This window comes from Paroedura picta, chromosome 7, assembly GCF_049243985.1.
Source record: "Paroedura picta isolate Pp20150507F chromosome 7, Ppicta_v3.0, whole genome shotgun sequence".
Taxonomy (NCBI): Eukaryota; Metazoa; Chordata; class Lepidosauria; order Squamata; family Gekkonidae; genus Paroedura; species Paroedura picta.
In genome coordinates, this window is record NC_135375.1 from 83,009,264 (window position 1) to 83,036,680 (window position 27,417).

At 41.8% G+C, this 27,417-nt stretch overlaps 1 long non-coding RNA gene across 4 annotated transcripts in view; it reads left to right on the forward strand.

The window, feature by feature from the left end:
- LOC143841836 (uncharacterized) overlaps window positions 1-4,562 on the forward strand; it is a 33,193-nt gene extending 28,631 nt beyond the window's left edge. For 2 of the 4 annotated variants that reach the window (XR_013232884.1, XR_013232883.1), the window contains one exon: window positions 4,253-4,562. This is a non-coding gene — a long non-coding RNA (uncharacterized LOC143841836). The remainder of the gene's footprint in view (window positions 1-4,252) is intronic. The other 2 variants (XR_013232886.1, XR_013232885.1) reach the window with 1 other exon arrangement.
- The last annotated feature ends 22,855 nt before the right edge of the window (window positions 4,563-27,417 follow it).

Genomic DNA, 27,417 nt, shown 5'->3' on the forward strand with positions numbered 1-27,417 from the left:
GTGGAACTGTTTTAGGTCCCTCTGGGCCCTGATCTTATCAGGTAGAGCAGTGGTCCCCAATCTCCAGTCCAGGGACCGGTCCTGGTCCGTGGATCAGTTGGTACCGTCCTCCTCCCCGGCTGCTGACTCAGGGGCTGCCCTGCCACTCTGCTGTTGGCTCACCTTTGGTACTCTCTGGTGGCCGCCATGGCTGGGACTTCCCCTCGGCATGGCACTGCGTAGCTGCTGCTGGCAGCGCCCCCCCAGTGGGCGGCAGGAAGTCAGGGGTGCCAGCGGGAAAGTAAGCGGAGCAGGGACTTAAGCGGCGGCAGCGGCCCTCGGCAAAAGACTACTCCCCCGGACCTCAGTAAAATTGTCAAGCGTTGACCGGTCCCCGGTGATAGAAAGGTTGGGGACCACTGAGTTAGAGTGTTCCACCAGGCTGCAGCTAGGGTTGAAAAGGCCCTAGCTCTCCTTGAGGTCAATTTCACCCTGATATTAATGTCAGTTTCACCCTGACCAAATTTGGACTGCGAGATCTTAAACAATTGAATATTGGATTAATGTAAGAAGCTTGAAAAGCCATGACTGGATCTTTCCAGCATTAAAAAACCTCAGGAAATTGTGGCCCTGCACAGTCCTGCTTTGGATCTGAGCCACACGGGAAGGTTTAACCTTTCCATCACCCAATGTTTCTGCCTGTAGAAATCTACCTCCACCATGCTAGCATTAAAGGACAAAAAACAGGCACTCATCCGGTTTTTCCTTCCAAGGCAGAGACCATTTCCACACTAGCAATATCATTCGGATTTCCCTTTCTAAAGGGCTGACTTTTCTGTCCTTTTTCGCACTCAAATCCAGCATTCCAGGTACCAACCCGAATTGCCCTCTCACTTACCACGTGGTTAAGGAATTGACAATTACAGTGTTTTCATTTTTCAAGGCAGAATCTAATTCAGGGCCGTCCAACGGAGAAATGCTTTCATTTGGTCCCCCCCCCATCCACCATTTTGAGTCATTTGTGCACCCCCCCCCCTTCTTCATTGCCATCCCGATCTACCTGAAAAGTGAACCAGTTCATTTGGGCCAGGGTGAGCACAGTCCATGTTTCTGCATCTGATTTGGTTGTATACACAGAGCCGCTTTCCATGCAGGACTCGTTGCTACTAGATCAGGCAAAGGTCTTTTTTTATCATCCTGCTCAATTGAAATAAATGCCTACGTTAGCATACTGTAGCTGGTGCTGCATTTTCCCCATTCCATATCTTATCTAGGCTTTTACTTAAGCTTGATAATAAAACATCCTCCTCCTTTTCTCTCCTGAACTCCTCATACCCCTTATTTTTGAACAGCCCAATATTTCTTAAGCTTATTTGGCAATAACATCTCGGACAAGTCTTACATTTCCGTAACCTTGCTGAAACAAAAAGATATAAAAAGAACAAAAGTGCCTATAAAGTAGAGCTAAATCTCTGTGTTCATTTATTAATCTCAGTTAGGGGTGTGGGGAGGGGAAAGCATTGCTTCTGGTTTAAATATGTGGTGGGGAAGGGGGGGGGGGAGGAGAAGATCAGAGTTACCCATGCATGAAATTGTCTTTGGTAATTGGCTTGTGCTACAGTCAGGTGCTATGCCGCCGCCGTAGCGTTGCTAAATGCAGTGCGCCGAAGAAGCAGGATATGCAGTAATTAGCCAGCCACTTTCAGCTTTTCCAATGTGGCCTAATGTGCATTACTGCTCATTAAATATGCTGTCATTCTTGGACCTTTAAACTCCAACTTGAGGCTGTAATCGTCGCACCCACTTATGCGTGTTGAAATCACAGTCATTTCAACGGGGGGAGTTGGATGCGAGGGATGCCAGAGGCTGGTTTTCCACCAGCATGGCCATTTCTCCTTCCCTGTTTTTTTTGGCTAGGTGCCAGATGAGATTTTCAGCATACACACATTAATAACATGCAAAATGAACCCAATTGATGAGTGGCATCAGGGCTTCCAGAGATGGCTCTTCCTCCTCTTCTATACACCCCAGCCAGAAAGGAATTAAAGTTTCATTCCCCAAAGTATTCTTAATTCTTGCTGTTAGTTTCAAAGATATTACTTTCTCTGCAAACTCAACATTGACAGGGCAGATGAAAGCAAGCATCTTTTCATACCCTTTAGTGGAGTACTTTCGCTGAGAGAATAACGTGAGATACTACAGTGTTGATGAAGCATTATTACTAATAAAGAGCGAGGCTGGGAGAGCATCAAACCAAGTAAAATAATCATTCTCAACATCAAACCCAACTTTTTCAAAATCCCTTCAAAGGTTGAGGCTGCAGTGTGAGTTTGGGACGTGAAGCTCCTTGAAGCTATCAACAGGGTTGCCGTGTGTCAACTTCTTCCATCCTTGGGGTGGAGCCTGAACTTCAGAGAGACCTGAAGAGAGCAAGAGATATCTATAACAATTCTGGTGGAAAACTCATGCTGAGCTCGACAGAACTTGTTATTGAGCCCACAGAAAGTCGTATGAAGTGGCAGTGGCAATGGCTAAGAAATGTTGCTTCTCTTTTATCAGCGAAATCATTATTCCAATCGTTTAAGGCAGGTTGACTACCCCTGGTTTAAGGTATCCCAGCATCTGGTGGCTCTGATATCTGAGCCTTTATCGTCTCAGAAACAGACAATTAGCTGTGATTGTTTGCAAAGGTTTTTTTTTTTTAAATCCTGTTTAAGTATCAGAAATATGCTCTGACCTGGATGGTGGTTACAACATAGTCAAATAACACAATGGAAGTTGACAGATTCCTAGGATCTGTGAAGGCCACTATTTGTGCCCTGGATCCTGGCTCATCTTGTGCTGCTAAACTCTTGTAAGAACGACAGCAACAATACCTCAGTATCTACCAAAAATCAATCACTAATTCAAGGCACCTTCTCTGAGCCTTTCAAAGGGGCTGTTCTTTATTCTCTACTTTTAAAAGTGCCCCTACATAATAATTGTTGCTGAGTCTTTCATCTGCTCTTCATGGGTAAAGTGCCTGAGAGAGCAGTAGCAGACCAGCTCTAAGTCTTCTTGGGTAACTCTGCTTTTTGACCCTTTCCAGTGCAGCTTCAGGGCTATGGGACAGGACAATCCTGGTGGCTTTGGTTGATGACCCCTGTCTGAATGACCATCCAAATGACTGCATTAATTTTCACTGAGTAATCTTGATTCTTAGTGAGAAAAACAGAGAACCCACAAAACAAAATGAAAATAATGGAACTTTAGTGCTGCAAACCTTAAGGAAAAGCGGCATAACCTTATAATGATCACTTTCACATAAGATTCCAATACTTCTAAATAATATATTTGTTTCTGTATGGTTCTATATCACATCACTTTGGATCTCGGCTTCCATCTATGTTTTCCTTCTGCCATGCTTCCTTTCATTTTCTTCTCCATCCTGCCTGCTTTCATATCTCCTGTGAGATCACAAGCAGGCCCCACTGTGAGCTCAGCTCAGATTTCAGTAGATATCGCACAATTTCCGATCATTTCTTTGCAGCCGTAAGGGCTAGAAACTTGCTTTAAAATTTTAAAAGCTGTGAGTTTTAAGAATGCTGGTTTCTGAAGCTGATACCAGACACTTCCCTTGCATGTCAGTCCCTGGATGTTCTGAATAAAAAAACAATCTTGCCTTCACTGCTACGTTCCTTGAGCAGAACCTGTCTTTTATTTCCTTTCTGTATTTATAGCATTTATCTGTGCCTCTGCAGCAGGAAATAATGAAAACTTAATGTGCATCCTATCTCCCTTCAAGGGTTTTGTTATAATGTGCCTTTGCCTGCCAATTCTTTCCCCCTTGCTGAATGCAGGAAAAAGTCTCACACTGCAGAGCATAACCTTGACCCCCCTCCTCCCCCCCACACACTTTTTCACTACAAAAGAAGTACCTTTGAAAGTGGCTTTCATTGATGAGGAGTGTTGATTGCCATGAACTAATTACTGTCCCAACAGGATTACACACAGGTTTGTTCCAAGCCAGAGGTTTTGGAATATGCTTTGCTGAACTTGTTACTGTTTCCTGTAGGTTATTATTATTATTTGTAGTTGCAAACTCTCCGTGGCATTCTTCTCAAAAAGATTGTGTTTTTTTCCCCTTAAAGGAAGGAAGGAAAACATACCAAACTTCAATGTGCGCTTGTTAATATTTCATGACTATAACTTTGCATTGATCCCTTGCTTTAGAAATCAGAGAAGTGTATAAGGGTCATGCATTTGGAAATGAACAAACATTTTTGTTACCCAGCAGGAAACACTAAAGTGAAAGAAAGAGGATTTGAGACAGTGGAAGATCACCATGACTCACTGACACCCTGAAGATGCAAGAAGAAAGCACCTATGTAGCATAAGTAATAAAGAGAAGAGCAGTGATGTGACAAACTAAGGGTCTGGAAAAGTGGATCATATCGGCAGTTCTGATCACTCAGTTTCAGTATGAAATGTGTTCGAAGAAGAATAGGCTGAATGGGATATGGTTTCTAACACCTTTATGCTGTCTATAGTTTTGAATATGAACACACCTGCTTACAGGACGAATGCTTCTTGCATCTGATGAAGTAAGGTCTGGAATAAATTTTGTTAGTCTTTATGCTGCTGTTGGACTTTCAATTTATTGGTGTAGTGGTTAGGAGTGCCGACTTCTAATCTGGTGAGCCGGGTTTGATTCTGCACTCTTCCCCCACATGCAACCAGCTGGGTGACCTTGTGCTTGCCACAGCACTTATAAGGCTGTCCTGACCAAGCTGTAATATCAGGGCTCTCTCAGCCTCACCCACCCCACAGGGTGTCTGTTGTGGGGAGAGGAAAGGGAAAGCGACTGTAAGCCTTCAGGTAGAGAAAAGACTCCTTCAGGTAGAGAAAAGTGGCATATAAGAACCAACTCTTCATCTTCATTTTATATGTGAACAACACAAATGTTAAAATGGTATTGAAGAAGTGCAAGTATAGTCAACAACAGCAATAAAAAACGAGGTGAACTGAGACACATCACAATAAAAACATACAAAATAAAAGAGAAATTTAGTGAGATGCAGATGCCAGTGTGCCAGCTTATTTAAATCAAATATGAGAAAGGATATAATTAGATAAGCTGGATTGAATCCCAGCCAATAAAGAGGGTGTACGAAGATATTTTGAAGCAAACTCTGCCCACCTCAAGCATGCATTGCTGTGAGATGGTTAACATCTCCACCTGTATTCTATGATAATAGCTAGCAACTGTTTGGGACTGAGCGGGATTTTTTTTAGATCTCCATGAACTAGTTATTGCAGTGGATCTCATAGAATCATAGAATCATAGAATCATAGAGTTGGAAGGGGCCACGCAGGCCATCTTGTCCAACCCCCTGCTAAACGCAGGATCTCTTTTTGCCTTCTCCATGTTGTGGCTTGGAGAGTATTATTTAAAATAGGCCTGGCTTTCTGAGTGATTAGGCCATAACTAGGGATGACATAAGTTCAGTTGCTAGAACAGGTAAGGATAATTGGTGAGTGTCATGAGGTATTTAAGAATGAAAGGCCATTCTTAAACCGGCCCATCATTCACTGGAACAGTGAGATATGTTGTCAATGGTGATGACTTTGAGGATGAACAGTATCAACCAAACCCTTAGGTCAGCCTTTCTCAACTTTTTTACCACTGAAAAACCTCTGAAACATTCTTTAGGCTTCAAGAAACCCCAGAAGTAGTGCAATCATGTAGAAGATGGTTGGGAAGCATAGCTGTGTACATGCCCACCTGGGGCTCCTCCCTTTCCCACCGACCCTAGGCCCATAATTGGCCATTTTGGGAGGGGTGAGTGGGTTGACATGACCATATATGGTCATATCATGATAAATGTTTAACAAATTTTAAAAATATATTAACATTAATTAACTCCCATCCATTCCTGAAACCTTTCCAGGGCCATCATTCAGCAGAAGAAAGGAGTAGACAGTGAAGCATTGTACACATCCTGGATGCACTAATCTGTTAATACATTTCTGTAGTGTGATATACCCATCCCACCTTAGGTTTAGCGGTGATGATAAGTAACAGCTATTAGCAACAGAAAGTGAAAATGGGTTGAATCCAAACTGAACTGGTATTTTTTATTAGTTCCCCCTTGTAGCAGAACCATCTCATGTTCTTCCTCAGTGCCCCCTGCCCCCCAGGAGTGGCATTTCATGGAGAACAGCAGGTTGCACTGTGAAAAAGAAGGCAGAAAAGTTCCATTCTGTCACTGGAAAATTTAGGCTGGCACCAACCCAAAGCATTCTGGGAAAGTACATATCATAATGTTTTGTCTGAATTTGTAATTATTTTATGTCATACGAAAAGCACCGAAAAAACAGCTCACATAAATCTTGCTTGAGGTATTTGCACAACCATTCCTTACAATGTATCAAATTAAATAGCCTCACAGAATAAGGCTGAAATCCTGTGCATTTTTATCTACAAGTAAACTCTAATGTCATATATGTCTGGGCAAGCATGCTAAGGGCTGCAGCAATTTTTAATTTAATTTTTTTTTTGCAGCAACTGGACAAAATGAATTGGTTGCAGTTAAAAAGACCACAGTGATATGAGTTTACAGATGACTGACTGCAGTAAATGGATTGTGGCCAGGAACCCTAATGCTGTATAACTTAATGCCCATTCTACAAAATATATAAGGCAGTTTCAAATAGCTGCCATCTTCTCAATCCAGTCTCCATGTAATCCACAATCATGAACTGAAATGGTGGCAAAAATCCTTATTTTGTATAACCAGGAGTACGAGAGGGGGAGAACTCAACCCTAAGAAACAGATTGCATAACCAGAAAAGAAACAAAACGGTATCCAGAGGAGCAAACTCCAAAAAATGTATAAATATAGAAACAGAAAAGGACACTTTCATAATAACAACAATAAAATAACAAGCGATTCTTACTACTTTACATGCTAAAATAGTTTTGTTAATGCTAAATAGCCAGTAAAACAATGTGTGCCGTAAATACACAGATATGCTTATTGCATACATAATTTTATCACCGGAAATAAACTATTTTATTGTGCTATGTGACTTATTGTTGAATATATTTTACTGTTGTGCTTATTAAAATATACTTTGGTTTCTCAAAAATCCTTATTTTGCATTTTTTAAAACACCATGACTGGCAGTATCACAGAAAGATCAAACACAAATTTTCAATCCATAAGGAGGCTCATCCTCTTATCCTATGACGACCAAGTGTACTCTGGAGTCTTTGCTGAGGTACCTTGCCAAATATCTTTAGGATGTCTGTATGCAAACCCAGCTGGATTACGCCCAACTACATGCTGATTAATCTGCTCAAGGCATTCCAAAAGGTTGGAGAAGCAGGACTTCCCTGTGCTGAAACCATTTTGACTATCACTCGGCAAGCCTTGTCCTTGATGTGTTTGATAATTCTATTCTCAGTAACAGTTTATACTAATATACTTGGAACAGCTGTTAACTGGCCTCTAATTTTCTGGATCCCCTCTGGACCCCTGTTTGAAAATTGATGTAACATTTGCTGCTTTCCAGTCTTTTGGTACAGAAGCCAATTTTAGTGGCAAGTTACATATACTGGTTAGTAGATCAACAATTCAGATCCTTAAGAACCCTTCATGTATGCCATCCAGACCTGAAGACCTATTTATTTTCAATATGTTCAGTAGTTCTAGAACATCACCTCTAATCACCTTATTTTGACTCTGTTCTTCATGCGGCCTTCCTGTACCTGCCCTACCACATCAATAGTAAAAACAGATGCAACAATTCATTCAGTTTCTCTGCCATCTCCCAATTTCTCTTATTCAATCCATTGTTTCCTTTGTCATTGGCCCATTATGCACGGCCACCGAAACGGCGATTTCGGGGCACATGGAAAAATCGGAGGGGGAAGATGTGAAGCACACTGGTTATGCATGGGATGGGGTGCTACGGCGGCAAAACCCAGAGTAACCGATTATGCATGCGGCGATCCCGGCGCCGCTTCTGGTTGCGCCCCGGTCACCCGGAAGCTGCGCTTTCTTCCGCATTTCGCTAACGCGGCTTTTTCGGCGGCATGCACCGAAGCTGCGGCCGGTTGCAGCCGGCACCGTGCATTATCGGTGATTTTAGTCACCGCCATTCCACCCTGAATGTGCGTTATTCCCCCAGTGCATAATGGGTCGTTCACAGGTTCAACTTCCTCCTTAGCCAGTTTCTTGCTCCTGTTATATTCAGAAACATGTTTTTTGTTTGTTTTAAACAATTTAGAAATCTAGTCCTTCTCCCGTCTTGTCATTTTCCAGTAAAGATGGAGACTCCACAGAATATTTTCTTAGCTGACCTCGGCAATGATTTCTCAGTACATTGTAACCCATAGTTATGCATTCTTGGGCTTCAGCATTCACCCAAATTCTATTGTGCTAGAGCATTGCTTCATATGATGACATCACTTCTACATTGAACTGGAAGTGATGTCATCATATCACCAGCCATCTCATCTTCCACTGCTTGCCAGACTCAAGCTGATAACTCTACTCTGTACATACTGGCATAGGACAGGAACTATCTCATTTCGATTACATTCATGGGTCTTCTCTACAGACAATATTCATTGCTGGAGGAGTACTTGGTCACAAGAGCAGAGAACTCTTAACTGACATGAATTTGGCCTAAAACCACAATCTAGCTAAATTCTGTGCTGAGGAAGGTTGAAAAACTGTGCCATACATACCAGTTGATTGTGCTCATTGAATATTGTGGATTTACCTTCAAGTAAAATAGGTATTGGATTGGGCTGTAAGTCCCACTGAAAACAATGAAATACTAGTTGTGAATGAATGAGGCCCACCAGCTTCAAACAAGACTTTATTTATGTATTTATGCAGGTATTTATTTATTACATTTATATATCACCCTCCCCCAAGGCTCAGGACATTTCACATGAAAAGTAAACAAGAACAATACATAAAACTCAGTGATTATAATGAATGAAAGGCAACAGTAATGATAACAATAAACGAAGAAGATAACATTGCAATGGAGTAAACAATCTAACAGATCCTGTTATCCCGGTTATCTTTTGGCTTCCTACTTTAGCATTCCAGTCCCCCATGATGATAAGCACGTCATTTTTTGGCATTGCTTCTAGAAGGTGTTGTAGGGCTTCATAGAACTGGTCAACTTCATCCTCTTCAGCAGCAGTGGTTGGTGCATAGACCTGGATTACTGTGATGATGAATGGTTTGCCTTGGATTCGAACTGAGATCATTCTGTCATTTTGGGGATTGTATCCCAAGACTGCTTTTCCTACTCTCTTATTGATTATGAAGGCTACTCCATTTCTTCTGCGAGATTCTTGTCCATAGTAGCATACCTGATGGTCATCTAAATCCCCCCATTCCTGTCCATTTGAGTTCACTGATTCCTAAAAAATCGATGTTCAGTCTTGCCATCTCTTGTTTGACCACGTCCAGCTTGCCTTGATTCATGGATCTGACATTCCAGGTTCCTATGGAATAAAAGTCTTTACAGCATCGGACCGTCTTTTCACCACCAGTTACTTCCACAACTGAGCGTCCTTTCGGCTTTGGCCCAGTCGCTTCATTCATTCTGGAGCTACTCGTACTAGCCGTCTTCTCATCCCCAGTAGCATATTGGATACCTTCCGACCTGAGGGGATCATCTTCCGGCGTCATATCGTTTTGCCTTTTGGAACTGTCCATAGAGTTTTCATGGCAAAGATACTGGAGTGGTTTGCCATTTCCTTCTCCAGTGGATCACCTTTTGTCAGAGCTCTCTGCTATGATCTGTCCATCTTGGGTGGCCCTGCACAGCATAGCTCATAGCTTCACTGAGCTACGCAAGCCCCTTTGCCACGACAAGGCAGCAATCCTTGAAGGGTAGGGATGCAGATACATAAGTCTAAATATAATTATAATGCATAGGTTGACCTGAATTTGTTTTATATTAGTGGTAGAGCTCCTCTGCCCTAGAATAGAAACATCCCTAATATAGTAGGATCCTCTTGAAAAAATACGCAGGTCTTATTGGAATACATACCTGTTCACTGAGTCTTTAATTACAGGAGGTCTGTTTCACAGCACCCATACTTATCTGAGACACACCTTATAGGAGCATGTCAGTCTGAAAACAATGTGTGGTACGCTTTTACTGTGCCTAGTATAAAAGCTTTCTCTGCCTCCCACTATTCAGCTTTATGACTCTGAATAATGAGTGCACTGTTAACATGCAACTTAACAAATACCTTCTAATGCTGCATAGACTATACTACATTTCAGTAAAGGAATGTACTGTTAATCCTGGGGGGGGGGGGGGACCCTGATCATTGTCTCATTGGCTTCTGGCAAATTGGATACATTGTCTGGTATTATTGATCAAAATTTTGGTGAATTTATTTATGATCTTAAGACCAGAACAATGCACTCTGCAGCCAGTTCGTATATGGGACCATTTACAAAGTAGCAATGGGAGATGGGACAGATTTTTGGAAGGAAGTGGGAGGTGGGAAGAGGGACAAAATCTCACACCACTTTTCAGCTGGAGCAAGTTGGCCACAGAACAATTACAGCTGGTTTAATTTAATTATCCACAGCACTTAAACATCTTCATCTTAGAGTGTTAGAGAGTTAAATAGAAAACTATATCTTCTTGTCATGTTGCTGGGTTAGGATGGATAAAGAGCCGATGTTTCATCCAAGAAACCCTGTAGCTGTCCTGTGACTGCATGCCCAACCATTGTATTCAGAAATAAAAACCAGATTGGAATGGATACAGAGCCAGTGTTTCATTTGGGAAACTCTGCAGCTGTCCTGTAACTGCATGCACAACCACCTTACCTAGAAATAACCTAGAAACAACAAATGTGAGACTGGCTGGTAGTTGGCTGGGTCAGATGGGTTCAGCCACAGTTTCATCAAAAGTGGCCTAACCACAGCCTTCTTTAATCTCTTTGGGAAGGTGACTGAAACTAGGAACAAGTTAGTAATATCCCATGTCATTGGCTGGACAGTTACCAGAGTCCTGTCTACATCAGTCAAGGACAGTGGACTGAAGTGGTCCGAAGTAGGACTTTGAGATGACCAAGGGACCTCCAGCTCCCAAACTGTATCAAATTTGACAGATAGGTCCTGATGGAGTGGCAAGATTTTCTCTGCAAAAAAGCTCACAAAAGCTTCACAACTAATGTCCAGTTGAGCAATTTCAGATGAGCCTTTAAGATAGAATCAAGTGGATAGCCGTATTGGTCTGAAGCAGAACAACAAATCGGAGTCCAATGGCACCTTTAAGACCAACAAAAAAGTCCAATGGCACCTTTAAGACCAACAAAAATAATTTTTTGTTGGTCTTAAAGGTGCCATTGGATTCATATTTTCCTTTAGTCAGGGATGTCAATATCAAATTATTGTAAATTAATTGAGCTCAGTGTGAGCTAGTGGAGCTAGTGAGGCTGCAAAATATTCCCCTTTTGTGGGTTTTACATCCATCAAATAAGCATTAATAAGCATCTTAGAAGATGTTCTTGAAGCCTCATCATGAGCTTTCTGCCAAACTCGGTCTAGTCATCTCAGTTCCTGTTTCTGTTCACACAGCTCCGATGTATACCATGGAGTTGGCTTGGGATGGAGTGAAGAGGATGTCAGGGGGCGATCTTATCAATGGCCTTGGAAAGAGGTTTATGCCTCCATTATACAGTAGGGGGATTGCAGAAGGTAAGGAGAATTGGAGATCATGTTCTAAACTACTGCAAGCTTGCACTGTGTGAAAATAAAGTATTTCTCTTCATCCCAATAGCTGCCTAGTGTAGAAGATATGAATGGTCTGTGTAATTGTTGTTATGATTGTTTGTTATTCTGTAAAACTGAGCCTTCTTTTAATAGAACCCTTTAGCATGTATCAACAAACATGGAGTAATTCCTGAGACTAGGGAAATGACAATCTTACCTAATCAGAGTTACACCCTTCTGTGTCCATTGACTTAGAAGTCAATGTAATGAGACTTGGAACTGAACTGTAAACTTTGCAATTAGTCACTTTTTAGTCAGAGCCTCTTGTGGCACAGAGTGGTAAGGCAGCCGTCTGAAAGCTTTGCCCATGAGGCTGGGAGTTCAATCCCAGCAGCCGGCTCAAGGTTGACTCAGCCTTCCATCCTTCTGAGGTCGGTAAAATGAGTACCCAGCTTGCTGGGGGGTAAACAGTAATGACTGGGGAAGGCACTGGCAAACCACCCCGTATTGAGTCTGCCATGAAAACGCTAGAGGGCGTCACCCCAAGGGTCAGACATGACTCAGTGCTTGCACAGGGGATACCTTTACCTTTAGTCAGCAAAACAATTACATGTTGCTGCTGGACCATCTCTACCTGCCATCCATCTTTGCAAAAAACACTTCTCCTAGAGCAGAACCTTGAAAGCTTAATATGATTCCACTTAACTTTAAGTATTCTGGTTCCAATTTCTGGAGATTATAGACTGAAACACAGAATTATGGACCCCACAGAGCCCTTTGGGTAGACAAGATGCACTTTTTTTTTTTAGTCAAACCTCTCATTTCATTTTGTCCACCAAATACATTTCATTACATTTTGTCAACAATGTAATTTTGTTCAGATAGTTCTGTCAACAGAAAGGCAGCAATATAGAAGTCTTTTGGTCTGCAAAAGGAAATTGCAGATTCAGTTCATTTTGTGCATGAAGGGGATGGACTTCACATACTGGAAATGTGATTATTTCCCCCCCCCATGTGACGGAAGAACCTAAGTTATTGATAAAATTATAAATCTGTTATTGCTTCTTCACTTAAGTAGTTTCAGTTTTGTCCTTTTAGAAACCATTCCTGATCTTTCTCACCTGAGCCTGTGTAGAGAACTGAAGACATTTAGCTTGCATATGTAGGGTTTTCAGTGATAGAATATGTCAATGGAATCTGTTTACAGCAATTGACCCAAAGTTAGTTTACAGCAAAAAGTTAGCTCAGATCAATTATCCCATTGAAAAAATGAAATAGGACTGAGTTATGACTAATTTAAATGTCAGTTATTTTACTGGGACTTGATCATAATATTTTCTGCTGGAGGGAAAGCAGCATGACATAGGCCAATCTCATCAGAACCCAGAAGTTCAGCAGGGCTAGTTTTTGTAAGGGAGACTTCCAAAAAGGCTGTGCAAAAGAAGGCAACGGCAAACCATCTTTCCTTCTCACTTGCCATGAAAGCCCCTTTCACCAGAAATTGGCTGAGACTTGATAGCACTTGGCACCCAGTGTTTTCTGAATTGCACTTCTTCTGTTAATTCAACTTGTCTGATTTTCAGATATATAATTGGAGTTATCTGACATACAAGTCTGCAGCCTCCTTCAGTAGGGGGCCTCCTGTCATGGTCTCCAAAGCATGCATGCATTTTTAACAGCAACACTCACTTGGCAATAATCTTTAACCTCTGCTGAGAACTTCCCACAGTGTGACTATCGCTTGATAAACTTCAGCATCAAATGTATAACCTGGCTACCTGTGTCAACATGTGTTCAGATTTCTGGTAGTTCCTCTCTTCTATGCCTGTCTTTTAGATCAGTGGTCCAACCTTTTTATCACCGGGGACCACTCAACGCTTGACAATTTTACTGAGGCCGACTGCCCTAATGCTCTCTGACTCTGGTCGCTATGGTAATGTTTAAACATCCCTTCAAAATAAGATACAGACACGCCACAACAATGAAAATAAGGAACATTTTATTTTCATGGAAATTTTAACTCATAACAATGACAAATCAATGGGAACCCTGAGCTTGTTTCTCTGCAACGAGATAGTTCCATGTGCGCCTGCCAGATCGTGGATGAAGTTAAGGGCTGGGGGAGGGAGAAGGAGTCCTTCGCGGCCCACCTCCAGTTAGTCAATGGACCACATGTGGTCCACTGCCCACAGGTTGGGGATCGCTATTTTAGATAACCAAAATGAACAGTTTTAAATTATCATGTGCTGAGCTTTCAGATATAGACATACTACAGGTCATACATACTAATTATTTTAGTATTAATATTGCCATGTTGAAAATGAAAGTTTAGAGAATATTTTCCCCTCTATGAGAAACAACTATTTCATGATACCATTAATTCAATCCTTAACTGATTTGGGGGGCATTTTGAAGTAGATTTGTGGTGTCCTATTTGTGGTGTCCTAGTATGATCCAGCAAAAATTTGTTTCCAAGAACAGCTCTGTCTTATAACCCTTCCAGAATTATTTAAAATATGTGAGGGTCCTGATCTCACTAGGGAGAACAGTCCACCAGACTGGGGCCATTGGAGAATTGTCTGGCAGCCAGGCAAGAGACAATCTGGGGCCTCTGCATCATGACCCTAGTTTTCCTTGGAGGTTTCTCATCCAAATAGTAACCAAAACCAACCCTGCTTAGCTTCTGATATCTGATGAGACTGGGCATGCCTGGGCTCTCCAGGTTGGCAGGGGTGAGTTTACCCATCCTGTTTCCAGGTCATGTCACTTTTTTGGTCCTGCTCTGTAGCTAACACACAGGAGATTCTGGTAGTTTTATCTATAGGTTTCTTTATTGCTTCTAGCTGAGGCACTATCGTTGTAAGACGGAGACACAAATGATGCCCCTCCTAATGCAGGCTTTAATGGGGAAGCGGAGATTAGTTCTTGAGGGTTCGTGGGAAGCTATGCGCACATACATGCATCACGGTGAAGAATACAGACTTCTTGTCTTCCTCTTCTCCATCACAGTATACTTAGTGGCCTGGCAGACTCTCTAAAGAATTAGCTTTATCTTGCAGAGGCTGTATTTGCCAACTCCCCAAGGTGGAAGTCCAGTCATAAGCTAGCTGGAAAAATGTTTCTAACTGTGCAAACATCCTTGATTCAACAATTGCAGTGACTAAAGGAGGAACCCATCCATTCTCCTTTTAAAAATATAATTACCTTGTGAGGAGACAGCGTCATAAACCACAAAAAGGTCAGTGCTCCTTCCCTGCTATGGCAAACCTCTTGGTTGGTTTTTGGCTGTGCTCTATTCAGTTCTACTTAAAAGTTGTCGATACAGCACCATGTCTAACTGGCAAAGCTGATTTTCAGCAATGTGGAGCTGGGAAACAGTGTAGGTTGTAAAATATGTGTTTTGTCAACCGAAATGCAACGATGCCCATCAACTCTTTTAAACCTCTGCCACTGACAAATGTGTGGAACAGGAACCATAAGCCATCACTTCACAGAAAACATTGACAATCTGTTTGGAAAGAGAGAGCAGCTGACAGCAATGGAATTTGGCTGTCTGCAGCCCTGTCTACAACAGGATTAATCGTTTACTCCCTCACATCATGCCCCCCTGAACTTCCTGAAGTGCAAGTTTGGCTCTCACAGCAAAGTGCAACTTAATCACCAGGGTTGTGAACAATGAGAATGCTCATATGGAGTGGGGCGTTTGCATGTGTTCTACATTTGTAGGATTAACATGCTACTTTAGTCAGCCTGCGCTTTCCCTCCCAGATGAATTCAGTCCTTTTTACAGCAGGCAGGAAGTACTGTGGTCATCCATCAGTGATATAACAACTCCGGAAGAAAAAATGGATTTGTGTGGTTCTATAGGCCACCTCACTACCACTTTGGTCAAGGTATTATTTATGAAGCAAGAAGTAAGAGGACCTTGAATGTTTTCAGATGTCCTAATTATTGCTGAGACCTCTGAAGTGTAAAATACTCCTTTTTTGACACAAGCTGTCTCAAGTAGTTTCATTTCAGGACACAAACCCATCTCTAAAGATTGTCCCAGAACTGTGGGGAGGGGTTTTGAAAAAGCTGAGAGAAGGCATTCAACGAATGGTCAGAGCTCCTTTCTTTGCTTCTTCTTCACCAGCATCATGTCATATAGATGGACACTGCAACAGCATTATCTTTCCCCATGTTGCCATGGGAACATATGAGAAGCTGTAAGTAGTTTCTCCCCTCATCATTGTTGGAAAATGGTGTTGGTCCAGTATGGGGAGAGTGAGTTCCTCCCATGTGGCCAGGAGCTTTTTATACTAGCAGAAAATAATCAATCAGAACTCTAAAGCTTCCCCATGCTATCCTTATTTCTTTAGGACCAAACATTGGTACTGAAGAATTCCAATGGGTTTGGTGCAGAGGTTCCAATTCCAGGCTGAGAAATTCCTGGAGATTTTGAAGATGTCACCTGTAGAGGGTGGCATATTGGGAGGGAAAGAACCTCAGTACAATATTATGTCATAAGGTCTACTCCCAAAACAGCCCCCCCCTCCGAGGAATTGATCTCTGTAATCAGGAGATCAGTTGTAATTCCCTATGATCTCCAGGCCATATCAGTTTGGGTGTGGGAATCATAGCTTCCAATCCAGATAAGGTATGAAACTCATTGTTATTGTTAGGCTGGCATTCCTGGTGGAATTGTAGCCAAATAATTCACATTGCCTGTGGAATATTCCTTTTTCAGTTCCTACAACCTCCAGCTAGTAGATATCAGTGGCTGGGGATGGGTCTCTCCCTGCCTCAGATTCTGGAGGGCTGTGCCAGTCACCTTAGATAACACCAGGCAAGATGGATGAGAAGTGTGGCTTTGCATATATAGGCCAGCTCAGCTCATATTGATGGTTGTGATGTAAATAGAGTGCTCTGGGTGGGATATAAACAAACAGGCTTGGGCTAGAAATGGGAATAAAATCCACTGCTGTGTTGATAAAAATGAGCTGTATTCTATGCCCTGTTTTTCCCGAGAAAGCTCCAAGAAGGGAAGAAGACTGCATGGAGATTGTTGCTGGCCCTCTGGTTATATCAGAGTCAGTCCAGAGATTTTGACATGACTGTGCTTTGATGCCTTGATTTCGGAGGGCCTTTTCTGAGAAAAAAACTGAGATTAGAGGCAGCACAGCAAAATTTCAACCCGATGCATGCAGCAGCCGTTCTCAACCGTTTTTACTCTAGATAAACCCCTGAAACATTCAGGCTTCAAGAAACCCTGGGAGTGATGTCAGCAGGCCATACCTCCTGGACATGCCCCTGGAAATCACATATCACCAGAAGTGATATCACCCAGACAATCCCATCGTATGTGACATCATGCTCCATTTCCCACCCCCCAATGCCAGAAATGAGCCAGGAACAGAGCTGGGGCAGGCTTTCATCTCTCCTCCCCCGATATTGGCCTGCTCTTTCTGGTGTGGCTTCTTGCTTGCCTACCTTACTGTCCCCTTTCCCAAGCTCCAGGTGTACCAGTGAGAAAGGCAGATCTTGCACATAGCCTGGCTGGCTGATGTGGTCGCAAAACTCAGCTGGGCTGGATCATGAAGGGTAGCCATGAGCTAGGGCTTCACTTCCCTCCACTTACCGGAGGGTTGCTAGCCCTGGCCCAAAGGGAAAAGGAGAAATGTTTTCCATGTTTCACTAAGCTCCTGTTTAGAAAGCCTGGTGTATGGGATTTGGCCACAGAACTAGTAAAGTATGAACTTCTTTGTGCATACCTCTTAACAAATTCCTGGGATGACACCAAATCTCTGGAGCCTTAAAATGAATGTTTTTTACTGAGCTCTCCAAATAATTGATTGATTGATTTGATTTGATTTATCCATCACTTCCAGCATAACAATAAACCCACAAAACAAAACAATAAAAACAATTCAGACCTTAAAACCTTAAGCCTCCCCAACAGCGAACATTCAGGTCTTCTCAAAAGTATTTCCGCTGCACAAATGCATACAGCACTGAGGCTTCTAGGATAGTGGCTCTCCCCTTTCTTTATCATCATGAACAGCTATTTTTTAAAAAGTCTTCCTCTTTTTCTCTGTCTGCCACTCGCTGTCTCTCACTGTCCCTGGGTCCATGACAGAGAAAAAAAGAGTGAGAAACTCTTGGCTTCCTCCACCTTTGTCTGACATGGGCAGCTGTTTCTCACAAGACTTGGGAAGTTCACAGTTCCCTGGAGCCTCAACAACAAACCAATTGGGGATATTTGCTTACCTTTAACCAGCTACACTTAGGCTAAAAATGTCTTACGTTATGGATCAATTTAGATTTCTGCCTTAAAAGATGAGCCCCCCCCCCACCTACTGAATCCATTTCAAACCAAGCTCAGGGGAGTTCACTCTTCATTAGCTTATTTCAGTGGGACTGGGGCAGAAGAAAATCGAGGGTGGGTTATTCCTGAGGTGTATACGGTGGAGGCAGGGAAGGGAAATTAACATACAGTTTTACACTTATGAATATTCTCTTTTCTTGCTTGCCTAAACTACACCATATGTATTAACGTAGTTGCGGGGAGCAGAAGCAATAACCCAGACATTCTGTGCACAAAACATATATTTGAACGTATCCCAACTGCTTCTGATACACACTTTCTCCAGAGGCAGTCTGGCTTTGCACTTGGCTTCCCCCCCCCCTTCTGATTTCACTTCTGACCTTTTTTTTCTTTAAAAAGTTTCTCATTTACATTTATAATTTGCCACTGTCTTTGAGCTCAGCATGGTATCATCTGCCTTTCTGACAGATCTGTCATATTAATTGTCTTCCTTCTATCAGTCATCAGAATGCTTGAGTTGGCCTTCTTGTGTTAGATTACACTTGTAATTTCCTTTGTCTTAGTCCATGGTCCTGTAAGGACAATTTCATTCCCCCCCTTAAGCTGCCAACAAATTTTACCTGAAGGAAATGTTGAGATATATTTTAAGGGTTGTAGACAGAAAAATTCTGAGCATGTTCTGTCGAAAATTACTACTATTATAACTACATCAGCAAAATCCCTCTGGGAGTTCCCACACATCTCTAAGGTCTGATTATTACTGGCATAGTAAAACTGGGTATGGGAGGTATCATCGTGAACTGCAAGTGTAGCCTCTTTTGTTGAATCATTCAACCTCCTGTTATTGTTGCATTAGAGCAGGGGTAGTCAAACTGCGGCCCTCCAGATGTCCATGGACTACAATTCCCAGGAGCCCCTGCCAGCAAACGCTGGCAGGGGCTCCTGGGAATTGTAGTCCATGGACATCTGGAGGGCCGCAGTTTGACTACCCCTGCATTAGAGCAACAATCTGTAAGTGGATTATTTTATCCACACAGGACAATCCATTTGCAACTAGCACCGTGTCCAGTCCTGTGAGGTGCAGCCTGTTAGCATGTCAGGAAGATTAGACTAGATCCCTTTTTTCCCCACAGGAAGGAATTTTCACGTGGATAAACATTCAACTCTGTGAGCCCTTCTCTAAACTCTGTAGAAGTGTAGATCCTGACATGATCAAAGAGAATTAGGACTAAGTTACCATCACATTTCACCTCGAGTGAATTTTGAAGATCCAAAGAAAGTTAAAAGTTGATACATTTTTTTCCGGGGGAGGAACATTTCTATTTTTTTCTTACATTTATATTTTAAAGTATATATGTTGATATACTTGAAGCACCACCTCCTCCTGTACTATTCAGTGCATCAGTTACATCCCCTCTCATATATAAATTAACATCTAAAGATTTTTAAAGATATGTCAGACGCATTTGTGTTCACAAGCCTCGCTTAATCGGTGCCAGTCATCATGCTGATTTCTGTAGCTTCAAATAGTAGTCTGTATGATCACTGCAGGTGGTAGAATATAAAAGGCCATTTTTTTGCACAAAATTCTCATAAAATTGGATATTGCATGTATCTGCCATACTCCCTTATCATTTGTTGTTTCCATTCCTTGCTAAGAGACTTTAGTCTTAGTTTTATTACATGCAGGTTATCTTTTGGATACTGCAAATGAATATTTTTTTCTCAGTCTCATGGCAGCTGATTTATTATTTGGTGTCATTTTAAAACTTGACATTTTGCTGAACCATCCATTGGCAAAGGATTCCATTCAGTCATAGGGCTGCCATAGGCTGGAGGTGACTTGATGACACATAACACACACATGCACCAAGAGAGGGCAATTCAAAAGATTACATGTGATCCATGCAAGGGCTAGTTGTTCTTTCCAGTAGTTCATATGCAAAATGTGTATGTGTGTGAGAGTGGTATGTGTGAGGAAGAGAGACGAGTCATAGATTGTCAGAGCATTTTTAAGTTTTTGTTTTTGTTTTGCTTTATATTTCAAGGGATATTTTAACATAAAACAATTCAGCTGTATTTCTCTTTCAGCTCTTCCTGTCCCAGTGATCCAGAAGTGTCATGCGTTTTTCTCTACTGATTCTGCAGATGGCTGAGTCATTTGTCCATCAACAATGCAGAATCGTGCAGAAGTTCAGCAAAATGGTGCAACTTAAATGCACATAGTGATTCAGAGTGTCTGGACTACAGAAATGGTTTAAGGCCATGATAATTCTTATGATGAACCAAAACACCACTGAAAGGCTGGGAAGTTCACTTTCCACACAGCTATAGTTCCAGTGGGTAGTTGTGTTGCCTGCGATGGAAGAGCTAGCTTCAAGTCCAGTAGCACCTCAGACACCAACAAGAATGTCAAGGTATGAGCTTTCGAGTGTCAGATCTCCCTATGCAAGATACAAAGACATTAGACAGTTTCATGATAGCAGAATCCACAGCATGACAGACTCCTTTTTTTTATAGCAGCCTTAGCAATTGATTAATGGCTCCATAAAATCACAGAGTTGGAAGGTACCTCCAGAGTAATCTAGCCTAACCCCTTGCACAAGGCAGGAACTCACAACTACCTGCCTAACCACAGTGACCCCAATTTCATGCCCAAGTCATCCCCCCTCCAAAAATCTCCAGAATCCAGCCTGGCCTGGAGGAAATTTACCTACCATCCATAGTGGGGATCAGTTATTCCCTGGGTATGCAAGGAAGGTTCCCAAGAGACAAACACCCACTCATACTCTGCCTAAATGCTTTCCCAACATATCCTGCAGTCAACATAGATTCTATGTAGTTCTGGGAAATAGCTCCTAAGGCTGTCTGTTGTTTTTTTGCTGTTCTAAAGTGTTAGTGTCTCATTCCAGTCTATTGCAGCAAGTTGTGATCCATAGGCACTTCAGCAATGAACTCCCTTTTATTAGAAGGTTATTATGTGATATATTTATTGCCAGCTGATGAATTTTTATGTGAGCCACCTCGAGCCTTCGGGGGGAGGCGGGATATAAATAAATAAATAAATAAATAAATAAATAAATAAATAAATAAATAAATAAATAAATAAATAAATAATAATAATAATAATAATAATAATAATTGTGGTTGATGTAGTGTTTAAGAGCAGTGGCTTCTAATCTAGCAAACCAGGTTTGATTCCCTGATCCTCCAGCTAGGTGACCTTGGTTTTGTCACAGTCCTGTTACAAGCTGGACAATTTCTGCATGAGGAATTTGCCTCTGCCCAGCCTCTCATAGTTAGTGGGTTTTATTGCTGCTTCCTGATGATATTGGCAGCAACCAGGGGTTGGCATGAGTTTTCATTCCCATTGTCCTGCAGTAAGGGAAAGCAGGAGAATCTGCTTTCCCTTTCTTCTTGCAGCATACAACAAGGTGAAAACCAGGGCAAGTCTGTCTGGATGAAGAAACATGTGGCAGTCTTGCTAGCGGTTTCCCTGCCCTCGCACCCACCCTCCCCTCTCCATTTCCGGAATGCCATTTTTTTTAAATGGCTCAGTCTGTGTTGCTACAAGAATGCAAACCGCCGTGCCCATGTATCAGTGAAAATAAAATATACTGTTATGTTGGGAGTGGCCAGCAACCCTATCTAAAACAAATTCATGTTTTAGTTTTCTGGATATAGGGAATGAACGGGAAAAGAGGGGGGCCCATGTTATCAAGCAGACATCTCTCTATTAGCATGGCATCCATGTTCTGTATTTTTGTTCTGTATTGTGAACACACAGTCCTCAGGGCCCAATCACCATGAACAGCGTAAGTCTCAAGCCTATCAGAAATCTACCCGAACATGAATTGAAACCATCATAAAAAGAATCCCCAAAACAAAACAAGAAAAAATGTTCTATTGTTGTGATGTGTCCGTATAGCAATGCATACATTTCAATTTTTAAAAAGAAAATGGTCCTTGAGATATGCAGCACACTGACCACTTAAGGCCTTGAAGGTGAATACCAGTACTTTAAACCTGATCTAGTATTCAATTGGTAGCCAGTGCAGCTGAAGGAGGCAATTCTTCTGTAATAACTCCATAGAAGGTCAGAATGGAATCATTTTTATGGAAACCAGGGCCTCAATGGGTTTAATCTAAAAAAAAAAAAAAACCCTCCCCCAAACCTGCCAACAAGAAGGGAAGTGAAACAAATCAAAACCTTCTTTCAAGGGCTGTTTTTGAATTCACATACTGTTTTGAGACATGTTGCCATATTCATGTTTGGGTAATTTCAAGACTATAGCAGGAGAAAAACCAAGGTGATTGAAAGTCCTCATGCACGTTGCACGGATCCTGTATTCTGAAGGCTTCTTCTGTGCCCATGTTCCATCTCTGGATAACCTTAGACCGTTTAAGGCACTGACGTTTTATGAGCCAGCTGCATGACTGCAAGGGCAAAGCACCTACAAAGCCTGTTTTTGTGTGTGTGCAATCTACATGCACTACTGCTGCTTGTTCTCGCTCTCTAACTAAAAGGTCTCTCCTGGCTAAAAATAGACCAAGAGAGCTTTTAAAAATCCATTTAGGTTGCATGATTCAGTACACTCTTTAGCACTTACAGAAGGCACAGCTTAGCACATTTGCAGTCAAGTTAGCATAGCTGTGTAGCAGCTTAACCTACACCAAAGTCAGTTGGCACAGTTGAGAAAGGTGTTGAACGGGATCCATGGAGCAAAGCATGGAAGGCGTTACTGGCAACTATGATGTTGGAATAACCTCCTTCTTAGAGAAGACATAGAGGAATAGATTTGCAAGGTGATGAATCATGGACTGCACAATAAGATCCCTCTTGTTTCCTTAACTTTTTAATCAGATACAGATGTTTGTTTGTTTTTTACCATCATACAGGCAGATCTGATGCTACAGGCAATTTCCATAGTATTTATTGTTAAGATTTTATGTTTTTCTGCAAACATGGGTCCTTTTCAGGTTTCTGGAAAGACCTGTCTTGCTTGTTCACAGCTCCAGCTTGGCATAAGAGCCAGCTTGGTGTGCTGGTTAAGAGCAGTGGAGAACTGGGTTTGATTCCCCGCTCCTCCACAAGCAGCCAGCTGGGTGACCTTGGGCCAGTCACAGTTCTCTCAGAGTTCCTACCTCACAGGGTGTCTGTTGTGCCTCAGTGGTGCCAAGACATCTCAATGGTGCTGCTATAGCGATATGGGTCTAATACTACAGTGCTCAAGTTAGAATGTTCAAAAAAGGTTTGAGGAAGATCATACATTGAAAGAGGACAGAGGGGGAAAGCATGGGTCTACCGGAAGCTCTGCAGACATTTTAAATAGTACACTACAGTGACTCAGATGTAAAAAGAAAAAAATGAAAATGGAAGAAAGTAGTGTACCTCAACCACACTTAACTGGATGGAAGTTACTTTGTATGAAAAGGCAAATAAAATCCATTAGCAGCCAGTTACTAAAATGGTTGTGTCTGAAATGACATAAAAATCCGTTAGCAATCAGCTACTAAAAGGCTGTCTGATATAACAGAAGGTGATTGTGGGCTGCCCTTATAAAGTCATAACACCAGTCATAGAACAAATATATCCTGTGATTAAGGAATCTATAAACACAAATTTACTTTGTTTGGAATCTTCACTTGACCCATGGTCTCCATTTGTAATCCTTTGTAAAAGGACAGTTGTCAGATCCACAGTCTAAAGCCATGGTAATAGTCACCTGTTTGTTATGTAAATATTTGCATTTGGGCAGTGCATTTGGGCAATGCAACAGCTATGCAAATGGTTTCTCTCTGAGTTGCTTTTTCATTTTAAAATCACAAGGTAAAAACGTACAACAAAGAAGATGAAACAGAAGTCCGTATACTATCATAGGCTGATTTGTAGCAGATCTCATTTTGCAGTCTCCTGTGCCTGAGAAGTGTTTATGAGACCCATTTTAAGATGATGTGTCACACTATATTTATGCCTTTGCTGGATTTTTGATGTTGTATTTTAAATATTGCTTCCATTGTTATGACTTTTATGGTGTTATTTTTAAAATTGTACTATTCTTTATTATGTTTTACTTTGTAAGTATCCTTAAGCAGGCACTATGGAGAAACAGCAGAGAAATCTCCCAAATAAATAAGTATGTTGAAAAGACTTACAGCTCAATCTTATGCAGAGTTACTCCAATTTAAGCCCATCAATCTCAGTGGGCTCAGACAGCAGTAACTCTCCTCAGAGATGGTCTACTGTAATGTACTGGGCATGCATAGGAGATTAGAATATGATGGGCCCTGAACCTTTCTCCATGCATATAGTAGTCTGTTGATAGATTCAGGTGGGTAGCCATATTGGTCTGAAGCAATAGAACAAGCTAAATAAGCTAGAGAGCATGACATGCTGATTTTTGGTTCACACTTGCTGTTTTTGATGTATCATTCCAAGGGCACATTGAAAAAAATAGCATTATGGGGTAATGCTAAAAAATAACATCCCTCTGGCCACTCCTCACCTTCTGGCTCCCTTGCTTTCCTCTGCCACCTTCTCGCATTTCTTCTCACTCTGCACACCTGCTTGAAATGGCGGAAGAGCACCGTGCTTTGCACGCACCTCTCTGCCTGTCAATCAAGCCAGGCAGCCAATCACCTTTCTCCATGTTTAAAAGGGTCTGCAATGCCAGAAAATTCTTTTAAAAGTAAAACTTCGTTGAGATGCCTATGCATCTAATCATAGATGCATAGTACTTTTTAAAATGCCACCACTTTTGGAATTATGAGCCTTGAAACTTTTAAAAATTAATCTCAAACCCGGTTGTTGTTGTTTTTTTTGGGGGGGGGAGGTGACATGTTTTGTGTTTTAACTGGGGGAATTTTTTTGTGCTTTGACTGAACAATTTAATGCCTATTTGTTTCTCTATTTGGTTTGCTTAAAAAAAATGTCCCTGGGAGAAGGGAGAGAGAGTGGTGGGTCCAAGGGCAGGAACTGGAGGCAAAGATAGTGCTACGTTGGCTAAGCACATTTCCTTGGCACATAGCTTGCTAGTTGCTCTCCTCTGGCTAGCGCTACTTAGTTTGAGGAATTGACTTTATCCAATTCCCCAGATAGTGCTTTAAAATGGAGGACGTAGCTACCAGTTTGCTGCTTGGATGCTGGATGTTGGCGATGTCATGCAAAATGCCAAAAATATGGCATCTGCATAAGGTGAGCATTTCACGTTTTTATTGGGTGCAGAATGGCCCCAGGTTTTCACACTGGTGTAGGCACCGACTCACCATGGGTCATGAGAATACTACGTAGGAAATACACACTTAAACACACAAGGTATCATCTAGGGTAAATTGTACACATTTAAGTTCTATTGGTTTCAATAAAAGTAATTTAAACATATACTTTCCATTCAACTTAGTGGAATTCAATGGGTCATGCCACTCCCTCCCAATTCTTATTGTTCTCTTTGTAGTGTTAACAAAATTCAGTGATCAAGGTTGTGCAAAAATAAAATACTAATTAACACTTGAAAATTGAGCTTGTATAGTAAGTCCTTGTGTATAAGGAATCAAAAAAGGTGTGTCCCACAACTACTCAGTTGGTGTGTCTGGGCTGTTTAATTCTAGTAGCGGTAAAATGGATGGATGTAAAGATCTGACAGGTCTCCTGCGGCTAACCATTATCCGCCTGTCACATGAAATAGCAAAGATTAAAAACATTGTCACAGAATACCAGGAGAGTCCCTGTTTCCCCCTCTAAAACACAGGAACTGCTCAAAGAATTCCTGCTGGCTGCTCAAATATGTGAGCAGCTGGCTCCAGAGCCTAATCTGTCACTTGAAGCATTTTAGAGGCTGCCATCTTAAACTCATAACACCTTTTGGGTTCAACCAAGTCCAAAGAAGGAGAAGAATGTTTGCCTGGACATGTTTCCAATAGAAGACCGAGACACAAGGGCAGCCAGCCTAGAGACTATCATATGGCCAATGAGCATCAATCATGAGTAGTCAGTGCAGGAAATGGAATTGTCCCCATTTCAGTTTGAAAAGAGACAAAATATCCATTTCTGAATGGACCGTAGTGTAAGCCCAAGGTCTGTATCCATGTGTTTTGGCTAATTTTACATAAGAGCTTAATGGGTTTGCTAGAGGAGACCAAAACATATTAAGAACACTAAAAAGGAAGATACTGTAGGCCCATCTGCAGATTTTGTGCATATGTAAACATGAATTGTTTTGATAGTTCAGGTACTTGTTCTGAATTTCATGATTTCTCATTCAGATCTTGCAGTATATCTAATGTACTTGAGCCAGCTTCCTGAGTACACTGAGTAATTATGGGATGAGAAGACAGGTTATTTTATGGATTGAACACTGGTTAAATGATAGGGAGTAGAGATATTACTCACAATGGAAGTAAGCGGTGGAGTTCCCAGAAGTGGTACTGGGGTTCTTATTATTTAATTTTTTCATCAGTGATCTGTAACTAGGCGTGAGTAGTGTGGTGGCCAAATTTGCAGATGACACCAAATTATTCAGGATGGTGAAAACAAAGGCCAACTATGACCCTCCAAGGGGATCTCCACAATCTGGGTGAGTAGGGTAACAATGTGGCACATGAGGTTCAATTTTGATAAGGTGATGAGACAAACAATTCCCCATCTTCAAGTCTAGACTAATAGGGTCTGAGTTTGCTGAGATGGAGATGAAAAAAGATCTGGGGCCATAGTGGACAGCTTGATGAAAGTGTCAGCTCAGTGTACTGCAGCAGTGAAAAAGGGATTAGGAAAGGGACTGAACATAAAATGGTTGGATTTATAATGCCCCTGTACAGATCTATGATGTGACCTCATTTGGAATACTGTGTAAACTTTTGGTCGCCACATTTCAAAAAGGACATTGCAGAGCTGGAAAAAGTACAGAAGAGGGCAACCAAGATGAGGAGGCAACCAAGGAAGTTGAAGTATCTTCTCTATGAGAAAAGGTTGAAGAATCTGAGACTTTTTAGGTTAGAAAAGGGATGTCCACGTGGGAAGGGTTACACAATTACACATGGGGTAGAGAGAGCTGACAAATATCATTTTTCCTTCATCTTCCAAAATACTAAAACTCAAGGGCATCAAATGAGAACTGGTGGGCAGTAGATTCAGGATGGACAAAAGGAAAAACTTCTTTATGAGTAAAACATGGGATTTGCTGCCAGAGGATGTAGTGCTGGCCACAGGAATAAACAGCTTTGATAGGGATTGGATAGATTCATGAAGGATCTATCATGAGTACTAGCCATGGTGACTCAGGGGAACCTCCATGTTCAGACCTTCTCCTAACGTTGTCTACTCGTTCTGGTACCCCTGAACATGGAGGTTTTTCCTGAATCTATCTAATCTCTTTTAAAGCAGTT